At 35.1% G+C, this 27,412-nt stretch overlaps 1 protein-coding gene across 1 annotated transcript in view; it reads left to right on the forward strand.

Moving 5' to 3' along the window:
* Nucleotides 1-14,845, forward strand: part of epha4b (eph receptor A4b) — a 179,418-nt gene extending 164,573 nt beyond the window's left edge. Inside the window, exon 18 of the transcript XR_010891845.1 lies at nucleotides 14,706-14,845. The gene's annotated coding sequence lies outside the window, so the exon portion shown is untranslated. The remainder of the gene's footprint in view (nucleotides 1-14,705) is intronic.
* The last annotated feature ends 12,567 nt before the right edge of the window (nucleotides 14,846-27,412 follow it).

Consider the following 27,412-nt stretch of genomic DNA (forward strand, 5'->3'; position numbering starts at 1 on the left):
TTAAATGTTTGACCAACCTGCTGGGTAGTTTTATTTAACTCAACTATTGTTAGAAATTGCTGTATTGCTTGCTTAAAATGAACCAAAATATGTTGGAAATGAACATTTATTAATAAGTTTAATGAATAATAATTAAACATTAAACATTTAATAAATTACTTACTGTGTCTGATTTTTAATTTCCAACATATTTTGGGTTCATTTTAAGCCAGCCATATAGTCATTTTTAAACAATAGTTGGGTTAAATAAAACTACCCAGCAGGTTGAGCAAACATTTAACCCAACCACTGGCTTAAAACAACACAAAAGCTGGGTTTGACCATATTTAACCCAACTTGAGTTGTTGTTGAGTGTAGAAATGCCACACATTATTGAGATAAGTTAAATGAATGGAAATATAAACCATCTTAATGAAATCATTTTATATTGTGGCATTCAAGTGAAATATTTAGAAAAAACATCATTCTGAAAGGAAAGTTATTTAACCATTCAAACGAATGATTCATTTGACTGTTCAAATTAATGATCAAGGTCAAAAACACAAGACATTTTACCTTAATCAGAGAGTGGAGGTCTAAACAAGCACATATTCATTGTTGGACGAGAGATGAACTGAATCAAAGCTTTCCTGATCTAATGATCTAATTTCGGCACTTCGGGAGGGAAATTAAGCATAGCAAGTTAAAAACAGAGAGCATACAGACACTTAAACGTATAACACCTTGTTTAAAAATCTGCTGAATAGTGTTTTGTGACTTGCAGCATTAACTATGAGGACCACAGGGCTTAGTAAGCGCTCGTACGGCAGTGTTTGACAAATTCCGTTTGATTCAGGAAATTAAATGAACCCTTAATTAGTGCCTCCCTGCGCTACAGGCAAACTAACGGAGCAATAAAAGGCTCGAACAGGCCCAAGGACAGTCTGAATTTCCCACATGCCACCCCTCACATTCATTGTACCTGCTCATTTCTGCAGTAGCCCCTCACTGCAGAACACAAGAGATTCAGGGGTGGAGACGGGTAAAGTAGGTGGAGTTGGATCTCGTGTTCTGCAGTGAGGACCATCTCCATTTTTGCTCTGGTGTCAACTTAAAGGGGACTTATAATGCAAAATTCACTTGTGCATGGTGTTTGAACATAAATGTGTGTCAGCAGTGTGTGTACACAACCACACTATAATGATGAAAATAAACACGCTCCTTTTTTAATCCCATAAAATCTCAGCAGTCTCACAGAACAAGCCGTTTGCAGTATAAAGTGATGTTATATTGCTCAGGCCCCGCCCACAACTACTGACAGACACTGCCATATTAGCATAGCCCCGCTTCCATTCTGTCCCCGCTGTTTACATTCACAGACATAACCCACTGTGTTTATGTGAACTTTGTGTGTTTTTGAAATAACCTTGTGTGTATTTGATAGAGAAGTTAGACAGACGTCTGACAGACAGCTTTCTGTGCGCGTGCTTCAGATGTGTGCGCTCAGAAAACCATAAATCAGAATTTATAGATTTAAATGTATAGCTTTAAAATGCATGCATATAATTAACAGAGTATCCAAGGCATGAGCTGTACAGACTCCGCCCTCTTCTGGAAAGGGGGCGGGGAGCAGCAGCTCATTTGCATTTAAAGACACATGCACAAAAACAAAATGTTTTTGCTTCCACTCAAAAATGGGTATTTACAACATGCTATAATAAGAGATATTTTGTGCTGAAATGTCACAGACACTTATGTCTTGAAAAAAAGGGGCAAAATAGGTCCCCTTTAAGAGCTATCAACTGCTTTGATTACCTCTGATAATGCAATCAAGGCTTCAATCTGAGTGCTTAGCCTTGGACAACAAGGCTGACAAAATTGTTTGACTTTCGTTTCAAGGGCAAACTTTGCATTCTTGCACTTCTGAGGAAAAATAACAGTCTATGTGAGAGTTTCATATCTGACTTTTTCCACACAAGGCCTGTCTGGATACAGTCAGTCAGTCAGTCAGTGTCGACAGCAGCATCTCCTCCTCTGCCCCCAATATGTCAACAGTAAGTACCCCGTTATGAATGCTGTGTCAGTTCAGCCTAACACATCTGTCACATCAAGCATATCTTGATATTCTGGTATCTCAGAGACCTGGATGCTTGACTCGACTGGTTTATGTGGACGTTTTTCCAAATGTCAGCATGATTTTGGAAACTGAAAACAGAGGGAAGATACAGTACGGTATAAAGATGAGCACATATACAGACTCACACTTACCGGTTTGTGACAACACACTAAAAACATCGATCTTGGTTTGTCAAACATTATTTTTTAGGAAATCTGCACAAGGACATGTTAGGATACTTAATTAGAAACCCTCCTAAAGACAGATCTAGAGCATCGGTCAGAGTGTTAAATGCTTTTGACCGGTCTTTAAACTCATTTAACCTTTGACCTTTTACCAATGATGAGATTATCATAATCAATCCTATTGATCTATGGCTAAAGGGTTAAATTAATTTGGGCCATCAATGGATTACAGTTAGTGACAATACAGGAAGATATCTGATGTGTTTGGCCTTTCTGTGGGCTGAATGTAACCTTTAACCATTCATTTTCTCGTTTATATAGTGATAAGCAGCTTCAGTAGCTTCAATAAGTAGCAAATCATTAACCCTATAATGCCTGACATATGAAATAATAGTCTGATTTGTTTGAATGGAACAGTATAATGAACTTTTTATAAAAATGTGGGGTTTTGTGTGTGTTCAATACAGTATATCCAAATAGTATGATATAGTGAAAATATGGAGCTCATATTCAATGAGGAAAAACATATTATGCAATGCAACACAATAGTGATTGAGAGATGTTAAATCAAATGTGATACCGTAGACTTTATAGGGTTAATAAAACTCCAGACCCATTCTACATATCATATGGCTGTGGATGCGCAGTAACATCCCGATAAAGAAACATCTGCAAATATTAATTGATAAATAAAAAAAGAATGAATGAGTATGAAAATGATGGTATCATTTTCATCAGAAGCGTTTTTGATTGAGTGCAGGGAGCTTTTTTTCTGTGTGTTTGGAGCACCACGTCAAAGTCAATTAAATAAGAAGACACCTCACAGCTGTGATGCAGATGAGGAGCCAGACTCACACATCTGCTGAAATATGGCAAGAACAGCCGAGAGTAATGCTGCGAAAGAAATGCATGCTTACACAGCAAGAAGTTTTTACACAAACAAAGACACATGCTTTTATATGGGACCATAAACTCAGGATACACATACTCATCAAATAATGGAGTCCAACCTTGAATACACAAAGACATCAGCTACAGTACGAGAAGACCTGAGGTCGGCTGACACATAGTAAATCTGTGTGTTTGTAAGTCTGTTTTATTCTTGTCACTCCTCACACAGAAAGCGTTTTTCCATTCCACTGCACTACTTTTATATTGTTTTTCAATGTAAACACACTAGACAGATGGCTTTAACCATTGCGCTGGCATTTCACGTCTTTTGCAGCATCTTGCGCATGACAAATGTGGTACTCAAGTCAAAACAAGTTACACTTTTAAAAAACACATGTCTAGACCTTGCATTATCCTAGACCTTGTTAGAACACTAGATGGATGTCTTTAACTATGGAACGCCAGGCATTTCAAATACATGCAAATTTCCATGCATAAACAACACGTTGCGTTGTGTTTACGTGTGGTTTGCCTGTTGATTACACATTGTTTACAAATTGTTTACACATGAAAAATCATCATGTAATCAACGCTCAAACAACACGTAATTTGTTTTTCAATGTAAACATGCACTAAACGGACATCTCTAACTATGGAATGCCAGGCAATTCAAATACATGCAAATTTCCATGTGTAAACAACACATCATCGTCATGTTTATGTGTTGTTTGCGTGTTGATTATTTATTTTATGTGTTTACACATAAAAAATCTTTGCATAATTGATGCGCAAATAACATGTAATCATCACATAATGGATGTGCAAACAACACAACACGAAATCAACGCGTAGTCAACACGTAATCGCCGTGCAAACAACAAATAATCAACACGTAATTGACATGCAAACAACATGTAATCAACATGTAATCGATGTGCAAACAACATGTAATCAACACATAATCGCCGTTCATACAACACGTAATCAACACGTAATTGACATGCAAACAACATGTAATCAACACGTAATCGCCGTTCATACAACACGTAATCCACACGTAATTGACATGCAAACAACATGTAATCAACATGTAATCAACACGTAATTGACGTGTAAACAACACGTAATCAACATGTAATCGATGTGCAAACAACATGTAATCAACACGTAATCGCCGTTCATACAACACGTAATCCACACGTAACTGACATGCAAACAACATGTAATCAACACGTAATTGACATGCAAACAACATGTAATCAACACGTAATTGACATGCAAACAACATGTAATCAACACGTAATCGCCGTTCATACAACACGTAATCCACACGTAACTGACATGCAAACAACATGTAATCAACATGTAATCAACACATAATTGACATGCAAACAACATGTAATCAACATGTAATCGCCGTTCATACAACATGTAATCAATATGTAATCAACACATAATCAACACGTAATTGACGTGTAAACAACATGTAATCAACACAACTGACATGTAATCAACATGTAATCGACGTGCAAACAACATGTAATCAACATGTAATCGGCATGTAATCGACGTGCAAATAACATGTAATCAACATGTAATCGACGTGCAAACAACATGTAATCAACATGTAATCAACATGTAATCGACATGTAATCGACGTGCAAACAACATGTAATCAACATGTAATCGACGTGCAAACAACATGTAGTCAACATGTAATCAACACATAATTGACATGCAAACAACATGTAATCAACACGTAATCACCGTTCATACAACACGTAATCAACACGTAACCGATGTGCAAACAACATGTAATCAACACATAATTGACATGTAATCAACATGTAATCAACGTGCAAACAACATGTAATCAACATGTAATCAACACATAATTGACATGCATACAACACGTAATCAACATGTAATCGATGTGCAAACAACATGTAATCAACACATAATTGACATGTAATCAACATGTAATCGACGTGCAAAAAACATGTAATCAACATGTAATCAACATTTAATCAACACATGATTGACATGCAAACAACATGTAATCAACACGTAATCGCCGTTCATACAACACGTAATCAACACGTAACCGATGTGCAAACAACATGTAATCAACACATAATTGACATGCAAACAACATGTAATCAACACGTAATCGCCGTTCATACAACACGTAATCAACACGTAATCGATGTGCAAACAACATATAATCAATAAGTAATCAATGCGTAATCAACACGTAATCGATGTGCAATCAACATGTAATCAACACGTAATCGATGTGCAAACAACACATAATCAACACGTAATCGCCGCTCATACAACACGTAATCAACACGTAACCGATGTGCAAACAACATGTAATCAACACATAATTGACATGTAATCAACATGTAATCGACGTGCAAACAACATGTAATCAACATGTAATCAACACATAATTGACATGCATACAACACGTAATCAACATGTAATCGACGTGCAAACAACATGTAATCAACACATAATTGACATGCAAACAACATGTAATCGACGTGCAAACAACATGTAATCAACATGTAATCAACACATGATTGACATGCAAACAACATGTAATCGACGTGCAAACAACATGTAATCAACATGTAATCAACATGTAATCAACACATGATTGACATGCAAACAACATGTAATCGACGTGCAAACAACATGTAATCAACATGTAATCAACATGTAATCAACACATGATTGACATGCAAACAACATGTAATCGACGTGCAAACAACATGTAATCAACATGTAATCAACATGTAATCAACACATAATTGACATGCATACAACACGTAATCAACATGTAATCGACGTGCACACAACATATAATCAACATGTAATCAACACATAATTGACATGTAATCAACATGTAATCGACGTGCAAACAACATGTAATCAACACATGATTGACATGCAAACAACATGTAATCAACACATAATTGACATGCAAACAACATGTAATCAACATGTAATCGACGTGCACACAACATATAATCAACATGTAATCAACACATAATTGACATGTAATCAACATGTAATCGACGTGCAAACAACATGTAATCAACAAATGATTGACATGCAAACAACATGTAATCAACACATAATTGACATGCAAACAACATGTAATCAACATGTAATCAACACATGATTGACATGCAAACAAAATGTAATCAACACATAATCGCCGTTCATACAACACGTAATCAACACGTAACCGATGTGCAAACAACATGTAATCAACACGTAATCGCCGTTCATACAACACGTAATCAACACGTAATCGATGTGCAAACAACATGTAATCAACACGTAATTGACATGCAAACAACACTTAACGTGAAATCAATGCATAATCAACACGTAATCAATACGCAAACAACACATAATCAACACGGTACACAAACAATGTGTAATCAACACGCAAACAATGTGTAAACAATGCGTCACTGATGTGTTGTTTACGCATAAAAATGTGCGTGTATTTGAACTGCCTGGCGTTCCATATTTAACCGTTGCGCTCACGTCTCACGTCTTTTGCAGCGTCTCTTGCATGATGCAGCATTTAAAAATTAGCTGCTCAAGTCAAAAGAAGTTCAACTCGTAAAAAACGCTTCTCTAGACCTTGCACTTTTTTCCCCCCCCCATTCCACTGACTTGCATCTCGCATTTTTAACAGCAAAAATGTGTTTCACGCACACACAAAAGGTTCACAAAAAGGAACTCTAGGGTTCTTTATGCCAAGGGAGAATTTACTTAAATTATTGTATAATACTCTCATGTTATTTCATTTTTTTTTCAGTAGTGATAAAGTATGTTTATTTTTACTCTTAAATTTAATTAAAATTAAAAATGTATTAAAATAAAATTAATGATCCCATGACAGGAACCCCTAAAATGTTCTTCAGATGAAGTGCCTGACAGAACCCTTAAAAGTTCTATATAGAGTGTAATCTTGAACTTGCATTAATATAGCTTTGGCAAATCAGCCGGTTTATTCCAATGTTGCAAATATTATTTCCACTAGAGTTTGTTAATAATAAATAATTGGATATGGAAATATTATTGATCTTCATAAAACAAAAATGACAAGGCATTGTTAGTGGACAAACAAAACTACAGCAGAGAGAGTGTAAAAAGGAGTTTAATTTCTCAAAGTTTCCATAGCTGAAGAAACACCCAAATGTAGGTCAACTATACAGGTGTGCTAACACCAAAATCACATGACTTTACCTACATATGAGAATAATATTGTGATTTTAGATATGCAGTCCCATGTGACGATCCTATAATGCCCTAAAAGGAAATATTTAAACCAGACTCTATTTTTATTCAGTTATTTGTGCACAGGTCCATTTTCATGGCCGAGGTTGAAAATCAATAATAATGTCCAAGAGATTCCACAGAAAAGAGGGCTGAAATTCGATCAGGTATCCTCAAAAGTGCGCTTCTGACGCGAAGCCTTGAAATCAGCTTTGGCCATCCATCATGCTTTGCGCTGCATAAGACATTACAGCGTGACCAAAAGAGAAAGACAAAGATAAAAGGGGAGGAAAAAGTAAAAAGAAAACCCAGCAGCCTTTTATAATCAATATCCATTTCCAACAGCTGTCACCTTGTTCTTTGGAGCAACTCTCCAAAGTTGTGCATTAGCAAATTGATAGGCTAATACCAAATAAAATATCACCTTGAACCCAAATGCCTGCATTAATTTTCATTGAGAGAGCTGCGCTCAGAACAGTCCGTTTCTCCATGTTCACTCATAGATAACGGCATCATAGACCATGCTCAGCTGAGCCCGGGACATCTTGCTATAAAACACAAAGAGTGCTAAAATTTAGATATTCATTTAGAGAAAACATGCATGGTGATGGAAAAAATATGAGATGGGAGGAAAAAATATATTTCAATGTTTTTGTGTTCCCCCGTTCTTTGCAAGTGAATGAAAAGTTTCTGGAGACAATGCAAAACTTCTGGATTTCACTGCAAAAAAAGTTATTATTATTATTTTCAGAAAACAAGACATACTATCTTATGCATTTTACTTGTCTGGTAAATTCATCTTAATTTAAGAATTTTTAGATATTTGGACTGGAAACAAGACACAAAAGATTTTTTGCACTGCGAATTTTATTTTTTCTTTCCTATGTCATATTTTTTTTCCATCACCATGTCCCTCTAGGGGCTCCGTAGTTACAAGATGTGGGTGCAATTACAGTCAACATGAATTTTACCCATTTTACAAATAAATAAATTACATCAGTGTTGTTTCCAAGGAACAGCAATTTACTACATTTTGATTAAAGATTACAAAATCAAAGCATGTTGTTCTTTTGAAATAACATGCACCGATGAATCATTCTCAATATTTCAGGATGATTTCAGGTTGACTTTAATGGAAGCTAACAGTGACTGAAATAAAAACGTGAATCTAAGATTGTGAATGCGACTGCACAGAATCAAAATAAAATAAGCAAATGGTCAGAGGTCTAATTAAACATTTCAAAATTCTTGTAGAAAGGCTGGTATGACTCTAATCACTGAAGCACATCTCGTCCAGCTATGAGGTCATAGAGCACTATGCCGAATGCCCACACACACGCCGCCATTAGCAAGTGCCTTCCTACTCTCGCAAAACAAATTATTTTTCCATCTACGACTGAGAGCTAACAGGGGAATAAACACATCAATAGATGGTGGGGCTCTCTGTCAGTCGGCCTCTACAGCTTGACAGAGTGGAGTCAGGGTACAGAGGCAATAATGGCATCTTAATGAAATACATGACAGGCTGGACCGCAAAGAAATTATGCTTACATTTCAGAATACTTTTTAGAATCCGGTTCTAATAATGCTCTCGAGTTTCATATTATCTAACAGATGCCGGTGTCGTCTCGATTCTTAAATGAACATGAACAGAGCAGAATATAACTCAGAATGAATTACAGAATGAGTTTCCATTGAAACACTGAAAATTAGTTTTTGGGAATGTTTTTTACTGTGTCCTTGCAGATTGCAATTTTTTTTTTTTTTTGTATTAATGACCCCACACTTTTAAATAGTAGTGAAATGGATGATTCTTCGATTAGAGGAACTTTTCTGTCCTTTGACATGATTTAAAGGAAAATGACAGATGCTCTATTGGGCTTATTTTATAAATAGAAAGTTAATTGGCTAGCTAACATTGTACAGTAAATCAAAAGCCAATTTTCTAAAAACTGAAAATGTCTTTGCATGACATTACATCAACTTCTACTTCAAGGCCATAAGCAAATCTGTATTCCAGAACGTGATAAATGTTCAAATGTAAATGCAAAACAGTGTGAAATGACATTTTTCAACATTTCAAGAATTCAAAAGTACCTTTAATCAAACAGTCACCCAAATATGAATATATGAATATACAACTATGAAATTATGCATTCAGGTTCTGTGGGCACCAAACCAACACACCTTCAATTTATAGGATTATACATAATAAATCTGCTGCTTTTGATTTAAAAGCAATAGCTGTAGATATTGCAGTACTACAGATGCACACTGTTGAGAACATAAAGTGTGTGTGTGTGTGTGTGTGTGTGTGTGTGAATTGACTGACTTCAAGTTTAAGAGCAGCTAACAGACACGCAGAGATCAAAAGAGTGATGAAAGAAGACACCATGTAGTTACAGATGTGATGAGATTTCTACAGGGATCACACTCTGTGCTGTAAATAACTTACAATACCATCAAAAAATACCAGATCCTATCATTTAACAGTTCCAGAATCCACATTCACAAAACCCACGGCTGGTCCTCAAGGGACCAATACAAAATAGAGACTCTTTAAGCAGAAAAACTTCAATAAGCAGGAAGTAACCACCATCAACCATCCTCAAATAACATAGCAATATGCATATATATGAAGGGTGTAACAGTTCATGCATTCATCCCGAACTGTCAAGGTTCAGTGCATAGAGTCAGATGATGAATACATTCAGTCACAGGTGATCCACACTCCAGTCCAGAAGGGGGCGCGCATGCTGTTTGCTAACCGCCACAACAGGAAAAGCACAGAAGAAGAAGAAAAGAGGATCTATGCATAGATATGTTTACATGTAATCTCCAACCAGTGTTTCGACCGCAGAAAGACATCAATAAAACAGCTTGAGAATAATATCTAACGTAGCACTACATTTACCTCAGGCAAGTCATTTAGTGTCTTCAGCATGTTAGTTCACTAGAGAAATGAACTCTAGAGGAGCATTTCACTAAATAGCTTAAATGAGCAAATTATCAGTTATTTTCACATTCTCTAAACCTTCAAAATGATGTATGATTTGTTGGAATCTGACAAATAATTACCTGTTTGAAGTTAATAGAGTCCATTTTGAGAAAAATGGAGTTAAAGTTTCCTGAAGGTTCCAAAATAAAATCACCTACACTCTTATAGCCCGGATTTTACATTTACTTAAAAAATAATTACAATATACTTAAAATATTTAAGTTTGGTTGCATTACTTATAAAATATAAGTATATTCTACTAATTTGTGGGTGTATTTGCTGTTAAATGCACTTAAATTATGAAGTTTTTCTCCTGACCACGCCTCCTACACACTGGTTTGCGGCAGGTAATGACGCCATTTTGACGTGGTGTGTGTGAATTCAAGGAGCTGCTGATGAGCAGTTGGAACATTTGTTTTGGCTGTTCTACAGACATTTTTTTCCAAACATTTACCTTTTTATAATTTTTCACCAAAGGAGAAAATTACAATTTTTAAGTTACCATCATCGAGGTCAGGGTTTGTTTTAGTTGAGCTCTTGACCCTTGAATTTTTAATATTCAATTTTGTTTGGGCAGTTTTAACTGCATTAAAACCAACCAGAAAAGCAAAGTTAAAAGATGATGAGGTGGTGTTTTCAGATAATCATTATTTGATCTGAATCACTGAATTCATTTAGAGCCCAATCTCTGAGTTAGATTTACATTATTGATTACAGCAACACTGTGATTCGGAAGATCAACTTTTACAATACAATTTTTATTTATTTTATTTTTTTCAGTTGTCCTTATCACAAAAAAAAAAAAAAAAAAAAAAAAAAATATATATATATATATACAGACATCAAGAATCAGTGTATGAATCTCAACAACGGTGACAAGCAACATATTCTGATAAACAGATCAACTCTGAACATTAGAAAACAAGCTACTAAAAAGTCACAGAAAAACAGCAAAATTTAAATAGTGAGAATAAAGAAAATTACTAAGACGATTCAGCTCATAATTTATTCATGCAGCAATGCATGATGGGAGGCATGGATGAATTTTGATTGGTGGCAACTTGCTTAGTACATTGAACTTAAATATACTAGGTGTAATAACTACAAAGTAATTAATATTACAAAACCTTTTAAGTTGAATGAACTCAAATTATTAAGTTAACATTACTTAATTTTTTTTAGGGCAACCAGTTTCCTCAAATTTTTTTAAGTAAATTCAACTTATCCGGTGTAGAAACCATACCTTAAAATCCCTGGTAATACCACCAAATTTGGCAGAAACCAAGTCAAAATCCATAAATATATATTTAACTTTTTTTTCTCCATGATTCCACAACTGTTTGATTAACGTTAATGAAACAGACAGCCTATTTATTAAGACCTACTGTACCAAACACATTTAATATAATGTTACACATCAGATGTTTTTTTCCCAACAGTTAACTAAACATTGCAGATAATGTTTGCATGAATACTCGCCAAGACAGATTTTTTTTTACTAATTGTGCATATGTGTATATAGGATTTCTTTGCAGCCACACTTCGGATCTGTCAGTCAGCACGAGTATTTATTTACATCAGCATGATTTTTAAAATCACATTTCATTGTTTCAGACTCATGCCATTGAGAATTCACTATGAATATTCACAAAGTTGGAATGCTGCGCTTTAAAGCGATACCAAACTCATGCTGAGGCAAGCAGCAGTCGTTCAGAAGTGAGCAGAGAAAGGTACTCCTCTCAGAAAACATACAAGTAAAAACACTTTTAGATGTTTAATTGCTCCTTGGAGCATAGGGATCGCTAGACGAGGGCTTAATTTTTGTCGAAACCTCAAATTTGACCAAAATTGACATTTTTCACTTGTTTTGCCTGTAGCCCGAAATAAGCCTGAGCACATTCCCACTCATTTTGACAGCAGGGGTCACATATAATTAGATGATAAAAATGGAAAAGGCAACATCTAACACATTAAACCTCATCTTGACATTTATGAAAAGTACTCCTGACCTGAAACCGTTATTAAAAAAAATATGCTACTATTGTCATTTTTGTTTGGAGGATATAATTAACAAAATGATTCTGATTTAAACCACTTTGATCATGGTGTTTGAGAAAACTCAAAACCTTATAGTTACTGGTCTTTCTAACGTCACCATACCTTACCTCACCATATCTCCCCTACACACCTAACACACAAACTTACAAAGTCCAGTAGACGTATATCATTTTGAAGCGTGTCATCCAAAAAACAAAAGACTCAAAACTTAAAACCCACAAAGCTGGAAACAGTAAGGTCTTGGTGGTCTTGGCAGGCATCTCTCCTGGTGTTTCTCGGCAGAGCTGGAAAGAGATTTGGACTCCTCTGCATGTGAGCTTCCATGACAGATTCTCAAATGAGAGCCAAACACATTTATCAACGGTTCATTTGACAGTGATTACTCTCTGAGGGCTGTCCACTACACTTGCCTGTTAAAAAGTGAGCAGGGTCCTGGAGGTCAAAAGCAGTCTCTTATTGCCAGCCCACATAATCAAATCTGACAGAAATTTTCCCGGTAGACAGCGAGGGGACCGGTCCATCATGAGGGGTGAAACAGAGGTACAGTGTGGATAACAGCGGCAATAGATGAGCGTTCACACTCCAAATCACTTTGTCAGTAGCACCTGAAATGGGGATTGATTGTACCCAGAAAGACATGGAATTATATTAGGAATGTAGAAGGGAAATGAATCTGTTCTAGAACTGGCTTGATCAGGATAGGGAAACACAGATTTCATGTTCCATCATCATATAGTTCTTTTGAAAACCATATGAAATACATCACACAGTCAAAAAATATTCATAAAATCATCAAAATAAATCAGGCGCAACTTGCTGTATGGGCCATTGAGTCTACCATACTTTATCCAGCTTAAGCTGAAGCTCCTGCCAAATAAAACCTACTGTTTTCTTTAACCATGATTAAGCAGTTAGTAACCGATGTTAAATAATCGTTCTTGACCTCAAATCAAATCCCATCAATCTTGAGATATTACAGCCTGCATGATCTCTGCTCCACAAACCCCGTTTTACACCATTAAGCAAAACCCAACCCAACATTTGCGCAAAAGGTATTTGGCCAGAGATGCGCAGCAAAGAATGTCCTCTGGGGTTAAAGCACATCACACACTCCATTAGTTTCCATTGTAGATAGTTTGCATAAAAATGTTCTCAACAGTATATATATATATAGGTCATGCAGAATAAGATTGATAATTTAGTAACCTTACCAATTGAAACAAATAATAGAGATAAGGAAAATGAGCATCCTTTCCACTGCATCCATAAAACCATATAGTGACAAAAAGGGAGTGATGGGAATATTAATCAACACAAACGTCACATCTGCCCATATTCAGCCGACACGGCTCAGCTGAGCTGAAACATGAGACTGGGATACCGCGAGGGTCACAACGACAATATTTGTGAAACACAAGAACGCCCAAAGGCATTCTTTCTCTCCATCATCCTCTATCACTCTTTCTCTCCCTCTACCTCTCATTAGGTCACCAGAGACTTTGCATCTTCAAAATGTTAGTGTCTGTCTCCAATCTGCCATTACCAGAGGACAGACACCTCTGCTGTCACTGCAGGGACTCATGGGACATTTACGCCCTTTCACCCACAAGGCCACAATCAATTACACAGCTGACAGAGGACAAAGACTGTTTGAAGGGGACCCATTATGCCCCTTTTCGCAAGATGTAATATAAGTCTCAGGTGTCTGTGAAGTTTCAGCTCAAAATATCATTTATTATAGCTTGTTGTAAATGCCAATCTTTGAGTGGAAGCAAAAACATGTTGTTTCGTGCATGTGTCTTTAAATGCAAATTAGCTGCTGCTCCCCGCCCCCTTTCCAGAAGAGGGCGGAGCCTTTACAGCTCTTGCCTCGATATTCTGCCAAAAACTAACAAAACATCTGCTTGGTTTTGATTATCATCTATATCATGATCACACTCACGGACATTTCAGTTCTTCTTCATCATGAAAGTTTAAAAACACATCTCTTTGCTCTTGCATACACATAACACATTATCAATACATTAACATTTTTCAAATCCGTTAAAGGATTGTTGAGCTGCAATAATTAGGTCGGCCGGAACCGAGAACATTTCCTATAACACTAGATATACCTGTACATCAGAATAAGAGTGGCATCTACGCTAATATCTGTCTCTCTGCTTATCCTGAGGTTTGCCGGGTGCTGGATCCAGGCCGTATCCAGGTCAGATGGAGAACCTGCGTCTGGACCTGACTACAACGTAGCCCAGGAGACAATGGGCCTAAAGATCCAGTTCTGGCTGCATCTATAATTCAGATTTTTAATCCCCGTATCCGCTTACATATATTTATATATAATCTATTTTTAATCTCTATAATTAAAATGTATAATTCAGATTTTGATCTCCATATCCATTTACATATATTATATATATCTTCCAAGGGGTTTTTTCCCTCCTAGGACTTTTTTCCCAGTGCTAGCACGCTGGGTTTTTCTCCTAGGGGGTTTTTTCCACCCCTGGAAGTCAGCCGACATTGGCTTAATGTAGCACCATCTTGTATATGTTACATATTACCACGCTTGTTTGTACAGCTTATTTTTAACCACTTCCTTTTTTTCTGTGCTTCTAATATGTAAAGCTGCTTTGAAACAATTACCAATTGTAAAAGCGCTATATAAATAAATTTGACTTGACTTGACTTGACTAATATCTGCATGTGTTTTAAAGCTATATCAGTTTAAACTTCTAATGTATGGTTTTCTGAGCGCACACATCTGAAGCATGCGCACAGAAAGCTGTCTGTCAGACGGCACGTCTCGTATGTATTAAACTAACTTCTCTTTCATGTTTTATTGTGTTTAAACTGTCAAATACACACAAGGTTATGTCAAAAACACACACAGTTCACATAAACACAGTGGGTTATGTCTGTGAACGTAAACAGCAGGGACAGAAATCACGTGTATATTAGATCTGTGGCTTCTCTTCAAAAATCAAACTAATCCACTGCGTCTTCAGCGACTCAACAGTGTAATTATAAATGTAATTACAGAAATTAATTACAGATGTAATTACATGCAGGTGTTTTTAAAATATAAGTACAATATAAAAACATGTATGTACACAATAAGTGCATTGTATCAAATGATTCATTTAAATGTAAGTACATCCAGTAGTAATTAAGGCCACTTAATATAAAGTGGGACCGTCCCCTTTAAAGTCTTCGATAGGCGTGATCTCCATCATGTGTCGGGTGAAAGATACACATCTAAATACTTAAGGAAAAGGCACAGGAAATGACTTCTAAAGAGCAATCTGTTGTGTTGAGCATGAGAACACAAGAGCATCAATATGGGGCCCTGCTGTGGAGTGAGCCAGGACGGCTGTATGGATCCGTTATTGAAATCTAGCCAAGCTGTCAATGTGCTATAGCTAAAGCAGGTGCCTGACGATACACAGATGCTGCGCTCCCCACATTAGCATCTCTTTGTTGGTGGAACGGCATCACAATAGGCTGGAGGGAGGTCAGGTGAAGATCAAGTATTGAGCCGTTAAAGTTGAGCTTGTCTGCTCGTTAGGCCAAATAAAGAGGGAAGGCGAAGAAAACATATTTATAGGATGCGCCGCAGGACAGCCAAAGCCCAACAGAGGTAGAGGATGCATTAACAAAGACGTGGAGCCTTCAATATTGATTTCTACTAGCCAAGTTTCTTTATGAAAGAAGATCTGTGTTCAAGAGTAAGACTGTTTTAACTGTCTCGAAAGTACAATCTATTTCGATTGATCCTCCCTTATCACCTTACGTTCTTGGATATGATTTCGGAAAGACAGGGACAAAGTGTTTGTCGAGTGCATTAGCCGGCAGCAACTTTTACATGATAATGAGCTTACAAATTTTGGAACTTGGACATATTTTATAGTGTGTCAAAGACATGAATTCTGACACATCATGCACTCATTTTATTGCATTTGAAGCACAATCACAAAATGTAGCTGAGAGCAGCATTTATCGGGGTTCAAGCGTTTTAAGGCCTTTAAGCACATGCGTATTACGTTTTATTTAGCAAGCCTGTAACCTCTTAGATAATAGATGGAAATGTGCAGCCAAAACAGGCAATTTACCATATGTTTTAAAGCTTTTTTGAGCCAAAAACATAGGACTAGTTCACAAAAGTAAGTTTTTGAAATAATCTCCAATATTTGATGAACGATTTGATTGACAGCGGCGGTCCTAGAGGCAAAGTTGCTCAGAATGAGGAGTTCTATGAAAGTTGTGGGAATGTGTGAGAAATCTTGTGATATACAATCCTTTACACATGTTCAAAATGCTAAGACAGACAATTTCTCTCAAATTTCAAACAGGCCCAGCGAGTTTCAATCCGATCAGCCTCTGTTAACCTTGTATGATAGCTGCTCAAACTTGATTGGCTAATGGCCGGCTGTGTTTTTTGAGATACACAGATGTCCTCGTAGATAATTGTGGCACCTTGGACAAAGACACCGCATGCCAGTTATCAAATCAATTGGACAGACTGTTGCGTAGATATAGCCGTTATCATGTTTTTTTCATTTTATTGCACCACCAAGTGGCCAGTCACCACATTCTTATTAATGCAACCACAGACTGAGTCCATAGATATGTGTACCAAGTTTGGTGGAATTATCTCATTCCGTTCACGAGTTATAGCCATTTTAGTAAAAACGGGCACACCCACTTTGAATATTTTGGCGGCGAGTCGCGGACGTCAATTGAAATTTCTACTTTTTTTCAATAATTATTGACAGTCAGACTCCAGAGAATCTATCTACACTGGTTTGGTTGTGATTGGGGTGAAGAACCTACACTGTAAAAAATGACTGTGATTTTAACAGTAAAAGACTGTAAAAATGCTGCGGTGAAAAACTGTCATTTGGTTTCTGTACTATATATACGGTGAATAACTGTAATAGATCTAACGCTACATTTAATGTAATTTTACGGTAAAATACCGTTAAATTCACAGTTTTTGAAAGTGAAAAATAACAATTCATTGTAAAATTTACAGTGAAAAACCGTAAATTGACATTCCCACAATTCCCTGCGTGACACTTCACATTTGATATATTTTTGTTGAAATAACTCTGTTTCTTCTTAGTTTTTCTCATTTTTTTCTAATCAGTTATGTACATTAGGGTTTTATGTTACATCTAATGTTGTTAAATTAATGTTTATTGCATTTTTAAAATTTCATGCATGTTACCATGATGGTGTTTAGTGTGTGTGTGAATGACACTTTGTGCTCCTTCTATATATTAGTATTGTCCTCCTCAGCTTGTGGAAAATCTGCTTGTGATGAACTTTGATTCATCATGTGACTCTTATCACCACTGTGTTCGGTGACTGTCAGTGTATTATAAAGATACAAAACAGATATTAGTACTTCATTAGGTTGGTAAATTAACATTATATCAGTTAATGAAATACGTTATTTTACCGTAAATTTTACTGGGATTTTTTTTTACAGTGTACTGAAATCCAATGTTAAATATACATATTTAAAATGTAAAATTCACATGTAACTCCGTAAGTATGTTTACGGTTTGATGTCATTTTTACAGTATTGTTCTGGTAACCACAGCTGCCGGTATTTTTCCGTACAAACAACGGGATTTTTTTTTACAGTGTAGGACTAGTTCGCAAAAGTAGGTAAATCCAAAATACCTGAAAATTTCGCCAGGTGGCAATTTAATCTGAGACATGCGCTTTGTTCTTCTTGAGGATTCCAACGATATAAGATGGTTTAGGAGTTATGAGCCATTTCATACTTTAGCGCCCCCGTCAGGTTGATCGAGGCGAGCTTTGGTGACGTTGTAGTACTACCAGCCCTCAAAGTTTCAATCTCTACGGTTTATGGTTTGTTCTGCCCGATCACTTTTAGGGGAGAATACTGATCCTTGGAAATTATAACAATTATAATACAGTTTCAAAGTGTTTGAACACCTAAAATAATTGTTTATGGTACAACAGTCACACAAAATCAAACATTGAAATGTATTAAACTGATAGTCCACCCAAAAAATGAAAATTCTGTCATTATTTACCCTCATGTCGTTCCAAACCTGTAGGCAATATTGTCAAGAATGCTGATTACCAAACAGTCTTGGCTCCTGTCAACTTCCATTGTATTTTTTGTCCTTACAATGTAAGAAACTGTTTGCTTATCAATATTCTTCCAAATATCTTCTTTTGTATTGAACAGGAGAAAGAAAGTCGTCCACACATTTGGAACAACATAAAGGCAAGTAGAAGGTTTTTGGGTTTAATATTATCCCTTCAATATTAATAAGAGCTACAAAGGCGCAATAATTTTGTAAATGCAAAAACAACAGCATGATTTACCAGTCAAACACATGAAACAAACACGGAGACAAATATTGTGTTTACCATAATACATAAGTGCCAGAAGAATTTCTCCCTCCATAACCCTCAAAAGTGGGCATGCTGCCTCTGAAAACTTCTCCTCTCTCACTGCATTGGTTTAAGGAAAGTGAACCCAACCTTGTGAAAAGCAATGACAAGGTTTCATAAGTGAGCAGCATTCAACAGTAATTGGTTTCAAGATGATGCTTTTAGAAAATGAGCACACAGAGATTTATTTGATATCTCAACGGTATTTATTTTTAGCATCTTGTTAGCATTCTCCTTCTTTTTTTCTGCTTTTATATATCTTGAATGTGAAAGCAATAAGCTAAGTGGCTCAGCCGCCTGTTCTTTCCACTATCCGATTATAGCATTTTTTCTTGAGCATCCTCTCTTTCTCTTACACAAGCACAGACACACATATACAAACATATAGCATTGTGCACTAACAATGATTGCAACAAAAATGGGGGTTTCCTGGCACTTAATTAAAACAAATATGCTTCATATTACTGCCTGTCATCAAGAAGTTCATAAATCCAGATAGATGGATAAAGTCAATTTGAAACAGAGACATGGCACAAAAGAGTTTGTTCAGTTCCCCTCCATGCGTCAACGTTACTCTTGCATGCCGGGCCAGAGTTTCTGGAATCAATTTATTTTTTGGAATAAACTCTGAAGAATAAATCCACCCATTGAGAGGAGATGAAGTGAAGAATCAGAGAACACTATAAGCAATTTGAACCCATTTAAACTTGAGGATGTGTGTGGTTTGGACACCATGTTCCTTTTCACATTTGATTTGAGTTTCTTTTCTTTCGTTTTAACAAAGTCTAATTCTGTTTTCTGTTTCGGATGCTTTAGAGTCTTCATCAAAATAAGGCCACATATCAAATTATATATAATTACATAAATGAATAAAGTATATATATATATATTTGGGTCACTGATGAATAAGGTTTTTAAAAGTGTTAAACATAATGGAGATATAATTAATTTTGAAGTTTTATTAAGTGTTAACAATGAGATTATGTGGTTTGTATAATCAATTAACACTGATTTTGTCATTTTTTACAAGATGGATAAAATTTGTCATTCGGTTTAACCAAAATTTCGGTTTTATCGAATGACTATATTTTCGAACAATGCTAACAGGCTGATATCTAGCTATCTAGTCAATGAAACATTTTATATTTAGTACAAGTTTTTAAAATATTACCACATTTTCCATGTTTTATAGCGGTTGCACCAAATGACCTGATGTTTCGGGACATGCAAATAGTTAAAAGAGAGTTAGTTACTTTGCTTCATGACCATGTGGTCCTTTGCAGGTGTCTGAATTATGTCAAATCCTGTCACATGATATTGACCACATGACTTGAACCAAAATGGTCCCTTTATATTGGTTACTCTGAATTACATAAATTAAATTAATTTTGCCAGACATCGACTTCTACAAAATGTTAATATGTTTTAATATGCACTATGTTGATATATGATGTTATAAAATCATGCCAGAATAAAAAAATATATACATTTATTACATTTTAAGATATTTTAATCATAAATTAAATGCATTTGGACAGTGACCTTTTGACACTTCAAAATCTTTAAAATACTTTTATATGCAGCAAAATATAATTAAAACCTTTTGAATTTAATAAAAGAGATTTAGTTTTATTACATACTTTGGATGTCATATCTTTGTTTTTTTTTTAATTATTATTAAGGCCTTTGGACAAAAAAAAAAAAAAGACTTGGCATGTCATTGATCCATTTAACAAATATATTATATAAACATACATGTAAATATTTCTTAAATACATGTGTACTTATATAATAAATATACACAGTAGACACACATGTATTATGTAAATATTTTTAAATGCATTAAACTTTATTAATGTATTAAACTTTAATTTAGCATGTGATTAATCATTTGACAGGACTAAATATAATATATATATATATATGTATGAACAAATAATAAACTAACAATAAAAACTAACATCTACATAATGTCACACATTTTGACATATGTCATTATAAAAGAACAAATACATTATTTGTTCATAAATAAATAAATGAAAAAATAAAATTATAAAATAGTATAAAAACATATTCATTTCACAAACTCAAAAACCCATCAATCCAAGGTCCCACTTTGACAGGCACGTCATAATCCACACATCTGTGTAACAAACAAATAAGTATCGTTCACCACATACCAATATTAATTACTTTCATGACTGTGCAGTTATTGCTGTTGTCTGGCGTTTATTTGGGTGGTCTGAACACTTCCACAGATTCATATCAGACCCAGAATGTTCCGCACAGGATGAGTGACAGGAAGGTAAAGCGAGTGTGGCACAGATCAGCACCGTGCAAAATCACTTTCAAACTGATTTGAATTCATCGGGCCTGTCCGTGGAGACGGCATCATTCACATGTGGCGTAAAAACCATGAAACTCAACAGATGCCGCTCTATAAATTCACTCACATTACCACTTCAGTGTATTCATCTCTTCTTTGTCTTGTCCTCTCCAAGTTTAATGTTTTACTGAACACTTAATTCAAATGATTTATTAAAAAGTCTCAATATACAGTGGTCTGCAATTAATTCATCCAGTATACGTTAGAGCCGCCGTAACAGCAACATGTTTTATATCAATAATAACCACCTGTGTCATTAACTCCAATCATCATTAACTGGAGAAAAAAAAAGTAGCTATTTACACTCTCTGTCTGACGCACACTACTCAAAGCGTAATGTATAGAAACTGTTTAAAGGAGGATAATTAGAGTCATTTCCTCGAACAAGAGAGTCGTACGCTTTTAGGCTCATTTCACAGATGTGCAAAACCATACAATAGATTGGAGAGGACCGTTTTCTGTGTGAAATGGATAGAGCTCCTTCTCTTCCATTATTCACAAACATAACCTGCTGGTCCCCAAACACATCATCTTTCTGAATATTTCATCATAGGCTGCGGGTCTCAGAGATAGCCATGAAAAGACACGACTTTGGTCAGCTGGGAAAAATATATAATGTCACATCAATTCTGCCACTGAAAGCTGTCAATGTAAGTGGTAAAATCTCATTGAAGCATTGAATCTGGGTAATATGAAATCCATAATTTACATTGACACCAACATAATAGTTACATCTTCCTCCAGGCATAATTGTAGACACCTACAATCTCTTAAACGGGAACACTGATTTTCCAGCAGAGGGAGAGTTTCGGAGCTGGAGGATATCGAGCGTTGTTTGGATGCTCAGACCTCATACTGTGAGCTCTGGAGGTTTGGGTTTCAGCATCAATTAGAGGCTTTGTCAACAGATGAGGCCTTTTATTTCCACAAATGTCAGCTGTTTTCTCATGGGGTCTTTACATTAAAATGAAATGCTGGGGCTAATTATGTTAAATAGATATGATATTCAGATATTATTGCTCTTAGATCCCTATCAGGGTTGCATTGCTGTATAGAAGGATTTATAAAAGTGCAGTGAATACAGTGCAAAGAGACTGATGATAAATTCACTGGAATCTTCTTTTTCAAAAGTCAATCTCCAATATTTACAGGTGCACTGAGTAAAATAAATTAATAAATAAATTAAATAAAATTCACAAATTTAAGAGCTCACCACCAATAAGCTGTCACTGAATAAAATAAAATAAAATAAAATAAAATAAAATAAAATAAAATAAAATAAAATAAAATAATGAAATAAACGGTCACTACAAAAAACAAACAAACAAACAAACAAATAAATAAATTGAAATAAAATAAAATTCACAATTTTAAGAGCTCACCAACAATCAACTGCCACTGGAAAATAAATAAAATAATAAATAAAATAATTAAATAATAATAATAATAAAAGAAAAGAACATTCTACAAATAATAAAATAAAGTAAAATAAAATAAAATAAAATAAAATAAAATAAAATAAAATAAAATAAAATAAAATAAAATAAAATAAAATAAAATAAAATAAAATAATAAATAAAATAAAAATAATAATTCAATAGATCTGTCACTGGAAATATAAAATAAATAAAATAATAAATAGTAAAATGAAATAATATTTTTATAAAATAATAAAATAAAATAAAATAAAATAAAAAAATAAAATAAAATAAAATAAAATTCACAATTTTAAGAGCTCACCATGCAGTCACTGGAACAAACAAACAAACAAATAGATTAAATTAAATGAAATACACAATTTTAAGAGCTCACCACCAATAAGCTGTCACTGGATAAAATAAAATAAAATATAAAATAAAATAAAATAAAATAAAATAAAATAATAAATGGTCACTAGAAAAAACAAACAAACAAACAAATAAATTGAAATAAAATAAAATTCACAATTTTTTTAGAGCTCACCACCAAAAAATAAAATAAAATAAAATAAAATAAAATAAAATAAAATAAAATAAAATAAAATAAAATAAAATAAAATAAAATAAAATAAAATAAAATAAAATAAAATAAAATAAAATAAAATAAAAATAATTCACTATTTAAGAGATCTGTCACTGGAAAAATAAAATAAATAAAATAATAAATAATAAAATGAAATAAAATTTAAATAAATAAATAATAAATAATATTAAAAAAATATAATAAAATAATAAAATAAAATAAAAAATAAATCACAATTTTAAGAGCTCACCACCAATAAACTGTCACTGGGAAAACAAACAAACAAACAAACAAACAAACAAACAAACAAACAAAAAGACAAATAAATAAATTGAAATGAAATTTGAAAAAAAAAATAAAAAATATATATATATATATTATCATTTTCTCACATATATTCATTAATATAAATTTTGTTCAATATTTTTTAAAGCGGATAATATTATGTGAGTGCATCTTTAAGGCAAAGGAAAGGAAGTAGCAAAGTAGCAACTCCATCTTAAGAAAATCTAACAAAGACGCTGCACTGTGGTCAAGAGCGGTCCTGGTCATTTCTGCAGCCATGGAAGCATCGGTTTCAACCTCATCTTCAAACAGAGTCATGTCTCGAAAGGTCATATTGCACATACTTGATTGCAAAGCAAAGATAGCCATCACTAAAAGACACCTAGACAGCTCACAAAGAGGTACTCAGACGCCGATCAGATGGCTTTAACAGGGAAAGTGGGCTCCGATGACCACCCGGACCACCCAAACCGGCCACACAAGTGCTGCGACTGCCAATGGAAAAGTGATATTCTAGCCATATCCAATGAGCACTCTCTGCTGACTGGACACTTTGAGGTCTCCACGTCTCCTGGATCTCCTCTCTGTCTCGAAGGCTGACAATCAATATAATGGACAATGACATTTAAAGAGAAGTTTCTGACTTCACCATGGGTTAGTAGTGAAAACAGATGTTTAATGCACATGTCAAGAAATGAAGAAAGTCTTTCTGGAACTAAAATAAAATAAACATACAGAACGTCACAAGAGAGAAGAGCTGTGATGTGACAATACACTGTAATGGTTAAATTGACCTGTTTACTGTTTGTTGCCTGATAAATTGCAGAAAATTACAGCACATATACTTCTCAGAATCCCAACGCAGAGAGCTTTTATCCTGTAATGAGAAAAAATTAGACTTCGCATGTGGCATATTTTCCAATATGCATTTGCCACGGCCATTACTCACACGCTAACATCAAGACAAATAAAACAATTACCCATCTGTAATTAGTTTTCACAGCACAACTCAAGTTGCCATCATTTTAAACACTAATAGTGTCACCGCCGCGCATGGCTGAGGTTCAGGCGAAACATTTATTACGAAGGTCATCATTTTAAAATCTCGTTAGCTGTACCTGTGGGCCTGAAGGTCAGGATCTACTGGAAGCTATGTTATGTATGACAGCGGAGCCAGCCAACTCCCCCTTCCTGTTCTCTGCCTCACTTTAAGCTGTCATAATTTTGAATTAGGCTGAGACGTATCATCATCCTGGTAATATTTCATATGTGCCATCGCACGCAGCCAAGAGGCAATAAACAAAGCAATTACAAAGGCCTGCTCCTGCAAAACAAACCTGCCCCCATCCTTGCCGGCCTCCATTTCTCTATTTGTTGATTCACATGAATATTTTAAATGTCATCAAACCTGTGTCACACATCCATAAACGCCATGGACGGGTACAAGCGTACTCACATTTTAGCATCCTTTCCGTTTACTTCTATTGTTTTAATGCTGAGCTAATGATGTTTTCTACCCCTAGACAAAAAATACTATATTTTTGGGTTCGTACCTTTCAGTAAACAGTTCTTAAAAGAACCAGTTTTTCTTAGTGTAAAGAAAAAAATTTGGTAACACTTTAGTTTAGGGTTCAGTTCCCAGTATTAAGTAGTTGTTTATTAGCACATATTAATGTTTTATTGTGCATGATCATATTCTACATCCCTTAATCCTAATACCTAAACTTAACATCTACCTTACTAACACTCTAAAAATGATGGGTTGAAAATGGACAAACCCAACGGTTGGGTTAAATATGTGCTGGGCAGTTTTATTTAACCCAACCGCTGGGTTAAAACAACCCAATCACTGGATTTGTCCATTTTCAACCCAACTTGGATTGTTTTTAACCCAGCATTTTTTAAAGTAAACTATTAATAAGCAGTAATTAGGAGTTTATTGAGGCAAAAGTCGTTGTTAATAGTGAGAATTGGACCCTAATCTAAAGTCTGACCAGTATTTTGTCCAAAGGAGAGTTTACATGTCCTTCTTGGTCCATAAAAGCATTTTATTTTAAAGAGTGTACAGTTAATCAAACCCACACACAAACTTTAATAGCAGAATTTCCATTTAAAGGTGCAATATGTAATATTTTTTGCAGTAAAATTTCCAAAAACCACTAGGTCAGTGTTATATATTTTGTTCACTTGAGTACTTACAATATCCCAAATGTTTCCAACTATTTGTAAATCATGAGAAAATTGCAATTTTAATCAAGGCTCCGGGACGTGTGAGGAGTCGCCTGTCAATGGCATCACACCCGCGTTACCCTCGGTTTACGCTTGTATTTTGTAGAAACCATGGAAACACCAAAGACGCTTTAATATTTACATGTTTTAATAGACAAGGGAACAACTGTTTGATATATTTATAGACCGAAAACTAATTATTGTTATATAGCTCAACACGTTTAGTCTTATTGTTTAAATCTAATTTTCTTGATGTTTTGCGAGTCTCATGCTTTACTCAGAGAAAAAAACTATTTTGTGAAGTAGCTAACATAGCATAATCAGATGCAGCTTTATTTTTAGTAACAGTAATACAGCATTTTCTCCATCATACAATACGTTTTAAATGAATTGCATATCATTTATCAACACAATCATCCAGCATTTAATCTGATATTGTAAAATGGATCTATCTTACTGCAGTGTGTAACAGTGTCTCACAGCAGCCGCCGAGCGAACGCACAGAGTAACGTTATAACATCATTTTCAACACTCTCAAATGTATCTAATATGATAAACAGAGCTGCGTTTCCTCATACTCGTGACCGGAAAAGCGGCAGCGGCGCCGGCGACTGTGTCATAATAAAAGTCCCGCTGCTCGTGAGGCGTGTGTTTCACACTACAGTAACATTAATAATCACATCCATGAACATGATTTCTTCCCGAGGCCAATCCCTATTCTTTTGCACCGTCCGTTGAGGTGAAGACCACATGTCCCAAGATTCTGTGCTCAAAAGGAGTCATCAAGGTACGCCTTTGTTTTGAATAAGCTTCTAGCGACCTCTAGTGGCAGAAAATACTACATACTGCACCTTTAATTCCATTGTTTTAATGCTTAAGTTAACCCCTAAACTCTTAAAAATATAAGCAGTAATGTCACTGAACCATCATGTTGGGTTCCCGAATGTACCTTTCAGTGAACAGTTCTTAAAACAACCATTTTTTTAGTGCAAAGAACATTTCAATAATCTGAAGACCCTTTTTTCTACTATAGATAACGTTTTGTCAAATGGAAAGTTTACATGGTTCTTCCTGAACCATAAATACCAATACTGAACCTTTGTTTTAAAAGTGTAAAGTTAATCAAACCCTCACACAAATCTTGCTGCAAGACAATATTTAGTAAATTAAGCCTCTCATATTTGGATGCTCTCCAAAATGGGCCCACATACTGTGCAAGCCAATAAACTGCCAATGAATGCTTCAACACAAACAAGGGTGATGGAAGTTTGAATTTAGCTTGCAAAAGTGCCTGTAATGTCCTATCTCTGACTGTCCCAAAGCATAAAAGTTACAAAAAGTAAAAACAAAAACAAAAACATGTAGAACTCTACATGAATGTCACAGCTAACACTCCTTCAACCAAAATCTCAAACATTTCACTATTTAGACTCAAGATCTCTTCCTCTACCCCTCTGATCTGACGTTGTCTCCTCATTGATTCAGGAGGTGATGTCTGGGCTCTGTGTACACCGAACCGCTCCTGCAGGATCCCACCATCTGTTCTG

The sequence above is a fragment of the Chanodichthys erythropterus genome, chromosome 16 (genome assembly GCF_024489055.1).
Source record: "Chanodichthys erythropterus isolate Z2021 chromosome 16, ASM2448905v1, whole genome shotgun sequence".
Taxonomy (NCBI): Eukaryota; Metazoa; Chordata; class Actinopteri; order Cypriniformes; family Xenocyprididae; genus Chanodichthys; species Chanodichthys erythropterus.